We start from the raw sequence: 12,717 nt of genomic DNA on the forward strand, positions 1-12,717 counted from the left end.
GACTCCTACTGGTCCACGGAATGTTCCTCCGCGTTGGTGGTTCCGAGTAGCGCCTGGGGTCCGTCCTGGCTGAAGCGCTGGAAACTTGGGGCGTTCCTAAGTCTCAGTACCCTCCCACGGGCCTGGGATGCTCAGACCGACCATCAGAGGATCGTTATGTGAACTAAATAAGATGATCCATGAAATGGTCTGAGCACAGAGCCGGGCACAAAGGAAGGACTCCCTTCATATTAAACCATCATTATTATCTAAGGGTACAGTTCCCAGGATTCTTATTCTTATTCTTTGTAAATCCTCACCCCAGGATATCTTTCTAGTGATTTTTAGAGAGAGTTGAAAGGAGGGGGAGAGACAGAGAGAGAGAGAGAAACATCGATGTGAGAGGGACACACCGATTGGTTGCCTCCCGCACGTGCCCCAACCAGGGATGGGGATCAAGCCTGCAGCCGAGGTACGTGCCCGTGACTGGAATCAAACCAGGACCCTTCAGTCCGAGGGCGGATGCTCTATCCACTGAGCCAAACCGGCTAGGGCTGATTCTTATTATTTCAACATTTACTGAGACTCCACCATGGGTCAGACACTGAATCCGGAATTCGAAATACCATGACCATTAAGACACAATTCCTTTTGTGAGCAGCTCACAATCCGCTGACCAAGACAGACAGCAGTAACACAATGGGATATTAACTATGTTCTAACACAGTTAATACTGTTAACAATTGCAGCCCAGCCGGCGTGGCTCAGTGGTTGAGCATCGACCCATGAACCAGGAGGTCACGGTTTGATTCCCAATCAGGGCACATGCCTTGGTTGTGGGCTCCATCCCCAGTAAGGGGGTGTGCAGGAGGCAGCTGACCCATGATCCTCTCTCATCATTGATGTTTCTCTCTCTCTCTCTCACCCTCCCTTCCGCTCTGAAATCAATAAAAACGTATTTAAAAACAAAACAAAACAAACAATTGCACAAGCTCGTGGCCTCACAGCCGATGCGGGGAAATGAGATGGGCAGGAGTGAGATGATGCTCCTGGTTCCCAGCCTTTAGGGGTAGAGCCAGGATTCGAACCCAGTGAATCTGAAGTCAAAGCTGACCCTCTTTCTGCCACCCGCTCCCACCTTTCCACAGAAGCGTCTCCCTGGGTCTCCATCCACAAGATGTGGTTGCCCGGTTGTTTATACGTCATGTCCACGCTCTATTTACATATGCTCCCGTTCCCTCATTTCATCAGCCTCGTCCTGCTGAAGGACGCTCAGGGTGCACTGTACACTCTCTGTCATTTCCTATTTATAGCCCGGCACTCGCTGCACACGGCCCGCCGCCCGGGGACGTGACATCCCCGCTGAGCCTCCTGCTGGGACAATGGGGGCTGGGTGCCAGGCCCTCCTTAGGGATTCATCATTTCAAACACACAGCCCGGCCGGCGTGGCTCAGGGGTTGAGTGTCGACCTTTGAACCAAGAGGTCAGTGTTTGATTCCCAGTCAGGGCACATGCCCGGGTTGCAGGCTCGATCCCCAGTGAGGGGCGTGCAGGAGCCAGCTGATCAGTGATTCTCTCTCATCGTGGATGTTTCCATCTCTCTCTCCCTCTCCCTTCCTCTCTGAAACTGATAAAACTATATTTAAAACCCACACACACAAATACACGTCGTGTGCCATCATAACCTTCAGCGTAGAATAATTAACTTTATACTGTGCTCTGGTTACTTTCTAGGTGTACATAATAATGAGACAGTTTTCTCTAGCTATTTCGTGTGGGTTTTGTGGGGTGTTTTTTTTTTTTGTTTTTTGTTTTGTAGCGCTAACTAAGGGCAGACAGGAGCAGAACAAGGACATGGCCTGGGTGCAGAAGGCCACCCGGGCAGACAGAACAGACAAAACTGGGAAAGCAAAGACCTGGCCCCCAGGTAAGCTCTCCTACCCTGGCACATCACTGGTCTTGTGGGTCAGACCCCCTCACATTTCACGCCACTGCTTCTGTGGTTTGGACCCTCCTCCATCTTTCCTCCCCTGGCTTGTCCCTAGGCACGCGACAGACCCCCTTGGAGGGGAATGAGGGACCGAAGAGTGGCCTCATTCAACTCCTCGGTGGGCCTTTGCACAACCGCTCCCAACTGAGGCCCAGATGTTATCTCTGGATGTGAATGCTTCCATTCCAGGCCCAGAAAAGCAATAAAACCAAGTGATGTCACCGCTGATGTCAGGACCGGCTACACCAGGCTACACCGACTAATGACCCCTGGAAGAACACACCTGGAAAGCAGATGCCTATCTGTTGAGATCCTCCCCCTTGGAACCTCCCCTAAAATCTCAGTCCTTAAAAGTCCTGAGGACACAAGACCCAGCAGGCTCTCCACCCCCACCCCGCCGTTCCCCTCTCCCCCTCTCCTCCCAGGCATGTTACCTCCACCTTTCTCTCTCCTAAGCTCCAAGGGCCCTTCTTTCGCCTCTGTAATTTCTTCCTGAGCCCATTTCTTCTACGGCTCACTTCTTCTCACTGTGTGACTTCAGAGAGGAAGGGAGAGGAGAGAGAGAGAGAGAGAAAGAGGGAGAAAAACATCAATGATGAGAGAGAATCATTGATCCAGCTGCCTCCTGCACGCCCCACACTGAGGATCGAGCCTGCAGCCCGGGCATGTGCCCTGACCGGGAATCGAACCGGGACCTCCTGGTTCGTAGGTCAACGCTCAACCACGGAGCCACACAGGCGGGGCCCACAACTCTACTAATACTCGAGTTTTGTTTTGTTTAAATGAAACCTTGTGCTTTTGAGACCCGTACTCCCGTGGACTGCTGTCATCCAGGTGGGGCAGAAAGGCAAAATTCAGGAAGCAGCTGAAATCTATGAGAAGCCAATGCAACTCTTCCGTTCGGTTTACTCAGACAGAAGTCCAGGCCATTGAGTGGGGAAAATAGCTCAGTGGGCCAGTTCCCGGAAGGAGACAGACGTCTGTTCCGATCTCGCTGTCCTGCGAAGTTTGGCCCCAGATGATTCCTTTATCAGCCAGATGTCAGGGAGAGCTCATTGTGCTGGCGTCCCAATCCCAAAGGAATGCCTGCAATTCATGAATAAGATGATCACTATTTGGTCCATCAGGATCTCCGATAAGGATAACAAACGAAATAACCAGTTAGCATGAGAATCAGGCAGGATTTGGGTGCTCCACGTATTGTGTTTCCAGAGGGGATTTGGGTCCAAGGTACTTTGGGGGAAGGCGGCGATGTCTAGCTGTGTGTTTGGTTTGGAAGTTGCCCGAGTTTTCAGGATAAAATTTAACCCTTCTGTTTTCTACACCCTGCTTCCCTCTGCGCCTCTCGCCGGGCTGTGATCCTCAGACCTCCGCCCTGAGCTGCCTCCGTGCCACTGGCCTTCTGTGGTTGTTTTAAAACGTGGCCTTGATTTCGGCAATTTTTAGACGCGCATGGAAGTTGCAAGGGTCATACTTTGTATTACTTACCTGCCCTGCACCCAGAGGTCCTCACATGTTAACATGTTACCACGTTTGCTTTCTTTTTCTCTGACTCTCCTCTCTCCACACACACACACATGCACACACGCCCATGCACACACGCATACACATGCATACACACATGCACACACATGCATACATGCACACCACCCGCTCTTTAGCGCGGTCCTTGCCAGTATAGAGCTATGGAAGGAGAACTCCCGTCAACAGCGGGCTTCCTTCTTCGCTTTGGAAGTAAAGCTGACGTCTCCGCGTGGCCAGGCAGCCTCTTCAGCTTCCAGAAACTCCAGCAGGGACAAGAGCACACACAGCTGTTCCCAGAACCTCGGTTCCCAGCCCGGGACTGGTTCCCAACCCCCGAGTCCCTTCAAACTGTGCGGACCTCACGTCCTCCGGTCCAGGTGGAAGGTCTCAAACCATCACCTGCCGGCCAGCGTGCTCAGTGGTTGATGCTTCTTCTTTAAAAATATTTCTTTATTGATTTCAGAGAGGAAGGGAGAGGTAGAGAGAGATAGAAACATCCACGATGAGAGAGAATCGTCTATGGGCCGCCTCCCGCACGCCCCACACTGGGGATGGAGCCCGCCACCCGGGCATGTGCCCTGACCGGGAATCGAACCGGTGACCTCTTGGTTCCTGGGCCAACGTTCAACCACTGAGCGACACTGGCTGGGCTCATCATTGATGTTTGTATCTCTCGCTCCCTCTCCCATCCTCTCTGAAATCAGTAAAATTATGTGTGTGTTCTTTTAAGTAAAATAAAACAATCACCCATCCACTCATTTCGGCCCAAATATGGTGCGACAGCGTGGCCGGGGACACAGGCCCCCGGCTGTCACGGGAAGGTTTACGGACGTCAGCACTTCTCCGCTCCCAGGCACAAACGGGAGCCCTAAATATTTACAGACGCCGAGACGGTGCCCGGCTCTCCGGGATTTCTGGTTGACTCAGCGGGCTTTTTTTCTTTCTAGGTTTACACTGAAGCTACAGTACGGCCAAACAAATGACGAAAAATGAGAGATGTGTTCAACGGGCTGTTTGGACAACCGCAGAGCCGGCTCATCGGGCCCATCGGGGGGCGTTTGAGTCCCATCTGTTCAGCTCAGCGTCACACCCATCCTTCACTCTGTCTTGTAATATTCGGGCTTGTAGGGACATCTTTCCTGCTTCTCGGAGGCTGAGGGGGTAGCCGGGCCTGAAAAGTATATATATTTTTCTTTTAGTTTATTTTAAATGAACGTTACCACTCTCCATGGTGTTTATTTTTCACTAAAATATTTAGACTTTAAAAAAAACAACACAAAACCCTCCCTTTTCCAAATTGTAAAAAAGAATGCAAACGTTCAGAAATGTATAAAGCAAAAAGGGAACTTGTCCCCTCCCCGCCCTAAATCCCACACCCCAGCGGGAATTTGGGATCCATACTGGGAACAGAGTCGGGAGTCAGATGGCCTGGGTGCCCGTCCCAGCTCTGCCACTCTTCTCGGACCCTGGGCAGGTTACTTGACCTCCTCATGCCTCAGTCTGTCATCTGCAAAATGGGGACAGTAATGCTACTGTCAAGGGATGGTCGTCGGTGCCAATTCAACACCAACAGGAATCCCATTCGGGGTGCGGCGAAGAAGGAAACTATATTTAGTGCAAAACAGCTCAATTCTGCCCAGCAGAGGTGGCTCAGTGGCTGAGCGTCGACCTATGAACCAGGAGGTCACGGTTCGATTCCAGGTCAGGGCACATGCCTGGGTTGTGGGCTCCATCCCCAGTGTGGGGTGTGCAGGAGGCAGCCAATCAATGATTCTCTCTTATCATTGATGTCTCTATTTCTCTTTCTCTCTCCCTTTCTCTCTGAAATCAATCTATAATAATAAAAGTGTAATATGCTAATTAGACCGGATGGGGATCTTCCGGATGAAGCCGGGGCTGCCAGGGAAGCCTGGGTCCCAGGTGCCAGAGGAAGCCAGTGCCGGCAGCCGGGGGAAGGAAGGCCTACTCTTGCACGAATTTTGTGCATTGGGCCTCCAGAAAAAATATATTTAAAAAACCAACAACAATAAAAATAAAAAAACACAAAAAACCCAACTCAATTCTGATCCAGCACAGCTGTGAGGCAGCCCTGGGGCCAGGCCCCTCCCTGCCTAGACAGCTCTGCTTGGCTCCTCCTTGGTCTGCTCAGCCTGGGAAACAGTCCTCCCTCTTTGGTGGAAAGGGAAAGTGCACCTCCCCTGGGAGCTGGTTTACAGAGAGAGAGAGAGAGAGAGAGAGAGAGAGAGAGAGAGAGAGAGAGAGAGAGAAAGAGAGAGAGAGAGAGAGAGAGAGAGAGAGAGGTCCCTGCCCCTGGTTCCTGCTGGTCTGTTGTCATGCAAATAGGGACTCCATATCCTTGAAGTCTGATTGGTTCAACAGGCACTTTCCTGGTCAGAATGGAGCTGCTCTGATTGGTCAGTGAAGATGCTGAGGGGGCAGCTCCTATTGGCTGGGGAAAGAAAGCCTTGGTCCTATTGGTTGAAATAGGATGCCAGGAGCTCCTTTCTTTTTTTTTTTCTTTTTTAAAAAATATATTTTATTGATTTTTTTACAGAGAGGAAGGGAGAGGGATAGAGAGCTAGAAACATCGATGAGAGAGACACATAGATCAGCTGCCTCCTGCACACCTCCTACTGGGGATGCGCCCGCAACCAAGGCACATGCCCCCGACCGGAATCGAACCTGGGACCCTCCAGTCCAAAGGCTGACGCTCCATCCACTGAGCCAAACCGGTCAGGGCAGGAGCTCCTTTCTAAGGGCTGCTGAGATGGCGGAGTCACAGTGCAGGCGGGCAGCTCTGTGCAGGCTTCTCCCTGAGGCGCAGTTTGCGTGAGAGGCCCCTGTAGCAGCGGCTGCTAGGGCCATTTGGGTCCACTTCGTCACCCTTTTCAGCAGGTGCCTTCTTTCTCACCTCAGAGGGTTAAATGAAGACCTAATGAGCTGCATGGCTGGCGTGGCTCCGTGGTGGAGCGGCGACCTATGAACCAGGAGGTCACGGTTAGATTCCCATGTCCAGGTTGCGGGCTCAATTCCCAGTGTGGGGCGTGCAGGTGGCAGCTGATCAATGATTCTCTCTTGTCATTGATGTTTCTCTCTTTCTCACTCTCCCTTCCTCTCTGAAATCAGTAAATATCCTACCTAATAAAATGGTACTATGTAAATTACCATCACTCCGCTACGCTCACGATTGGGCCAGAGGGAGGCGCAGGGGGCGGGACTCGGGGTGGCCGGGGTAGCCGATTGGGCCAGCAGGACGCTGAGCTCAGCGTCTGCGCCATGGCTGTGCTGCGGAACAGAAGGGGCTTCTGGGGCAGTGAGCTCACTGCCCGCCACGGACCATCCAAAGTGGGGGAGCTGGGTGCCTGTCCGCTGGTGCACCAGGCCTTTCAGAAGCCTCCGCCGGCTCCTCCACGATCGAAAGCAAAAGCGTGTAGGAGACCCTACATGTGCATGATTCAATCATGCACTGGGCCTCTAGTATATATGAAGATTAAATGAGCTATTACATGTCAAGCACCTGGAACAACAGTGCTTGACATATAAAAAGCACTCGGTGTGTGTTAATTATTGTTACTAGTAGCGGGAATATTATAAACACGTATCTTATTCATTAGGGTATAGGATTAGCTACTGTAACAGAAACCCCAGACTACAGTAGCTCAGATAAAATAGGCGTTTCCCTCTTTTTCTAGAAGCGGTTGGAGGAACGGGACAGGCAGGGAGGTGCCTGTGTTCGGACGGCCGCGAAGATGTGTCCCCTAGGAGGGTCCTGGTCAGCATCACAGCTTATCTCTGGGGTCCCCGCCCGCAGGAAGGGGGCGGAGGAAGTGAGCGAGGGCTGACTTGCTTTGGAAGGAAGTGGCCACTTCTGCTCACATCCTGTTGGCCAGGTTTTAGACCTCCTGTCAAGCCTGGCTCAAGGGCGGCTTGGCCTGCAGCCGAGGTGACCCCCTCACCCCCGCCCCAGGTAACATGGGTGGGGGTGGGGAGAGCGGCAAGGGCTGTGGGGGTGCAGCCTGTGGGTGCCCGCAGCGGGCCACCCCTTCTTTTTCCACTCGCCTGTGGTTTCCTGATTTTAGAAGCTGCAGCGGACGTTCCCTCTCTCCCCAGACGGGGCTGTGCTGGCCTCGCACGCAGAACCGCCTGGCAGCTGTCCCTGCTGTCTCTTCCCTCGTCTTTGACGAGATTCCGCTGGGTATTACCGTATTTTCCGGCGTATAAGACGACTGGGTGTATAGAAGATTTTCCTGGGTTAAAAAGTCGTCTTATACGGTAGTTAAAATTCAGCCCTAGCCGGCTTGGCTCCGTGGATAGAGTGTCGGCCTGTGGACTGACTGAGTCTGGGTTCAGTTCCCATCAAGGGCACATACCTGGGCCCTAGTTGGGGGCCTGCGGGAGGCAACCAATTGATGTGGTCCCTCTCACATTGATGTTTCTCTCCCTCTCTGTCTCTCCCTCTCCCTCCCACTCTCTCTAAAAATCAATGGGAAAAATATCATGGGGTGAGGATTTTAAAAAAAGTATTCAATCTGATAGCGATTTGATCAATGTTTTAGGAGGGGAGTAGTTAGTATTCACTAATGTTTTATTAAATTTATGTTTCACATTTCTCCTGATAGGAGACGTTCAAATTGACCACGTGTCAGAAAACAGAAAAGAAAATTTCCAGTTTTGCCCTAGCCCAGTGGTCGGCAAACTCATTAGTCAACTGAGCCAAATATCAACAGGACAACGATTGACATTTCTTTGGAGAGCCAAATTTTTTAAACTTAAACTATATAGGTAGGTACATTGTTATTAACTTACTTAGGGTCCTCCTAAGCTGGCCTTTGCTAAAAACTCAAGGGGCCAAAGAGCCGCATGTGGCTCGCGAGCCGCGGTTTGCCGACCACTGCCCTAGCCCGTTTAGCTCAGTGGATAGAGCATGGGCCTGTGGACTGGAGGGTCCCGGGCGGGTTCGATTCCCGGTCAAGGGCACGTATCTCGGTTACAGGCTCAATCCCCGGCCCTGGTCCGGGGCTGGTGCAGGAGGCAACCAACTAATGTGTCTCTCGCACATCGATGTTTCTCTCTCTGTCTCTCCCTCTCCCTTCCACTCTCTCCAAAAAACAATGGAAAAGTACCCCCACCCCACCACCACCCAAACAGAAATTTCCATGTCGTCAATGTTATTGAATTCATATGCGGCGTGTGAAAACGGCTTCGGCAGAGGGCGCCAAAGCCTGTTCTTTCCCCACCTGCCTCCTGGCTCGTCACTGATTCGCAGCCCCTGTCACCCTCAAGGAAAGGATTTCCTTACCCCCGGAGAGCAGCCCCAGCTGAGATCCACAGCAGGAAATCCGCAGTAGGATGTTCAGGGGCAGAAAGTCCCAAGAGTTGTAGCCTGGGCTGGGAGAACCAGCCACTTCCAGGTCTCCAAAGCGGGTATGGGTTTTGTGCCAGTTCCGTTTTGTTTTGTTTTTTTTAACATGTGTTTTTATTGATTTCAGAGATGAAGGAGAGGGAGAGAGAGAGAAACATCCATGATGAGACAGAATCATGGATCAGCTGCCTCCTGCACGCCCCACACCTGGGATGGAGCCCGCAACCCGGGCATGTGCCCTGGCCGGGAATCTCTCCGTGACCTCCTGGTTCCTAGGTCGACGCTCAACCCCTGAGCCACGCCTTTCCTATTTACAATACATGTCGCTTGTACTGTTTAATCTAGAAATAAACCCTTTCAAAACAAAAAGGGACATGAAATGCCAATGGAAACTTAACAAAAGGGAAAGGAAATGTACATTAAAAATGAAAACGGAACAATAATTATAAGTAGCAAAAAAAGAAAAAAGAAAGAAAACCACAAAAATACTCACAGCACAATATCCTGAGGTTTTAACAGTGGGAAACGGACTCACACTCACGCATTCTCTCCTTTGTCTGTCCCCTGAGAGAGGCGGGACTGATCCTACAGGGATCGCAAGAGAAGGTTGTAGGTTTTGAGAAGTGAATTGTTCGAGATGGAGAGGGCCCTGGACGAGGCCTGGTCCATCCACGGGCAGGGGGAGAGGCGGGGGGGCGGGGGAGCGACTTCCTCTCCAGCCCACAGGGCTTCCTTAGCGGTTGTCTGTGGTTCCCACAAAACCCACCTATCATTTAGTCAAGCCTGTTAATTAGGGGGCACGGATCTGGACGGCTGTCTCTCCCTCCTCCCGCCCCCTCCCGAGCTGGCGCTGAGCCAGGAGGCTGAGCCAGGAGGCTGAGCCTGTGGCCGTGGCCGTGGCCGTGGCCGCCACAGACCCTGGGACCTCAGCCCTGCGGCCCTGGGGCCGGCCGCCTCCATTCCTGTGTCGACCTCGCTCCACTGAACTCTCACAGCCACACAAGGGGGAGACCACGCATAAGATGTAATTTCTAGATTAGGAAACGGGGGGTCAAAGGGAAGCCGAACTCGCCTGTGTCCCCCGGCTGTAGATTCCAAGCCAGGCCAGGACCATGCACGCCTCTGGGTACCCAGGTCACGCGCCGCCACGCCCTGCACGCCAGGCCTCTGGGTCCAGCATCTCTGAGGCAGCCACCGCCAGATCCGTCCACCTTGCGTCTCTCACTCTGCGATTGTTTCACGGGTTACTTTCCTTTAAAAAAAAAAATTTTTTTTAAAATTGATTTCAGAGAGAAAGGGAGAGGGAGAGAGAGAGAAACATCGATGATGAGAGAGAATCATGGATCCGCTGCCTCCTGCATGCCCCCCTCACTGGGGATCGAGCCCGAAACCTGGGAATGTGCCCTGACTGGGAATCGAACCTGTGACCTCCTGGTTTATAGGTCAAGGCTCAACCAGTGAGCTGCACCGGCCGAGCGAGAGTATCCTTGTATTATTATTTATTAATGATTGTATTCAAGAGTGGACACCCCTGTAAACCTACTCTTGCCCCATCCTGTCAATTGGAGTTCTAAGCCACCTCTTTTGAGTTTTTCTCCCCCATGTGGGCATGAGAGATACATGTTAATAAACTTTGGGGGGGGGGGGGAGTTGGCCTTGTTAATCTGTCTTTCGTTACTGAGTGCCATCTGAGAATCTCTCGTGAGCAGAAGAACACTTTTTTCCTGCCCTAAACTATGCCGATTGGATATTTCTTCCATGAACAACGTGGTTGAGAAGTGAATCGTTGGCGATGGAAGACATTGGAGAACGGAGTTTTGACCCTACGATCCATCGATGGAGACACGTGCGGGAATTCACGCAACACTGTGCGTGAAAGGGCTGACTCTAACAGCTTGCAGAGGGGGTTGGGGGGTTGGGGGGTTGGGGGGTTTGCTCGCCTGGTTTTCCTGGAGCCTTCTCACCCCACCAACCCCCGTTCTGACCTCAGGATGGTCCCAAACCTGCTCGCGCTCCCTCCTGGCAGCCCACGCGGCCTCTGATGTCAGACCCTCTCTCTTCCCTTTACCAAACCCTTCTTTTTCTGCCCACACCCCTAGTTCCCGCTTGTCTCCAGAGCCTCCCCCACCCCCAACTCTACTTCCTCCTCTTTCCCTCTTGGTCCTGTGATGCTCAGCCCTGGAGCCGGCGACTCACATGCCTACGAAGCGGCTGCTGGTCTCAGGGCCACGTGCCTCTGAGTCGCTTTGTCACGGAGGGACCGAGAGAGGAGGAGGGGGCCGGCCCAGCACACAGCCCTCACCACCGACGTGCGGATGACACGGGGCCACACGCTAACCTGAGGAGCTCAGGGCAGGCCTGTGTGGGGGCCTTACAAACCCAGAGGCCTCAAGTCAGCCTAAAGGACGGTCTGAAGTGAAAACTTAAAAAAATATATATTTTTATATTGATTTCAGAGAGGAGAGAGAGGGAGAGAGAAACATCAGTGATGAGAGAGAATCATGGATCGGCGGCCTCCTGCACGCCCCATACTGGGGATGGAGCCTGCAACCCGGGCCTGTGCCCCTGACCGGGAATCGAACCATGACCTCCTGGTTCATAGGTCGACGCTCCAACCACTGAGCCACACGGGCCGGGCTCATTCTTCCCTTTCTGAACACAAACCGGTCACTGTGCACACAGAGGGGCAAGGCCAAGGAGGCACGGGGCGCACTGGGCCCACTCACGGCATCTTCTTTTTTAAAAAATATATATTTCATTGGTTTTTTACAGAGAAGAAGGGAGAGGGATAGAGAGTTAGAAACATCGATGAGAGAGAAACATCCATCAGCTGCCTCCTGCACACCCCGTACTGGGGATGTGCCCGCAACCAAGGTACATACCCTTGATCGGAATCGAACCCGGAAGCCCTCAGTCCGCAGGCCGACGCTCTATCCACCAAGCCAAACCGGCTAGGGCCCCACGGCATCTTCCAGGCCCTTCCGCAGCCTGGGCCTGGACCAGGAGAGCGACTGAAAACTCCATCCTCCGCAGGGTCAGCCCCACACACCGGGCAACAAGCGTCCACGGTTCTGAGACGATTGAAGATGGATCCCTGCACGAGGGGGGCGCGAGGTCCCCCCAACGCTGCGCGTCAGAAGGGACAGAGGAGTTGCCTGAAGTCTCCCAGCTGACAGCGGTCCTAAAAGCCAGCGGGACGAACAGGAACCAGTTGTGACGCTGAGACTCTCCGGAACTTCAATAACAGAACCTGTACCTAGCCAATCGTGCCAGACCGGGTGGGGGTGGGGGGTGGGGGGTGGGAGGGATCTTTCTGTTCTCTCCACAGAAAATTATGTTGCAGACTCATGCTCATATGAAGACTGTGCAGCCAGAACATGCAAGGGCAAGGGACTTCAGAGATGCCCCGGGCCCTTAACAAGTAAAAACGTAGCATGGCCCTGGCTGGTGTGGCTCAGTGGATAGAGCGTCGGCCTGCGGACTGAAAGTTCCCAGGTTCGATTCCGGTCAAGGGCATGTGCCTTGGTTGCAGGTACATCCTCAGAAGGAGGTGTGCAGGAGGCAGCTGGTCGATGTTTCTCTCTCATCGATGCTTCTAACTCTATTCCTCTCCCTTCCCCTCTGTAAAAAATCAATAAAAAAATATATTAAAAAACAAAAAACGTAGCATGATTCTTCTGGATTTTGCAATTTGCTGATCTATATACATATTCCCCGTAGTACCCAACTTTGTATTTGCAGTGTTTTTGTTTTTTTGTTTTTCCTTTTGTTAAAGAGGGTCTCTAACATCGACTCTGAATCAGAAGCTCTGGACTCACGATGCATGGAATGCGTCATCTGTTGCGGAGAGAGATGCGTGCCC

Source organism: Eptesicus fuscus, chromosome 24 (assembly GCF_027574615.1).
Source record: "Eptesicus fuscus isolate TK198812 chromosome 24, DD_ASM_mEF_20220401, whole genome shotgun sequence".
Lineage (NCBI taxonomy): Eukaryota > Metazoa > Chordata > Mammalia > Chiroptera > Vespertilionidae > Eptesicus > Eptesicus fuscus.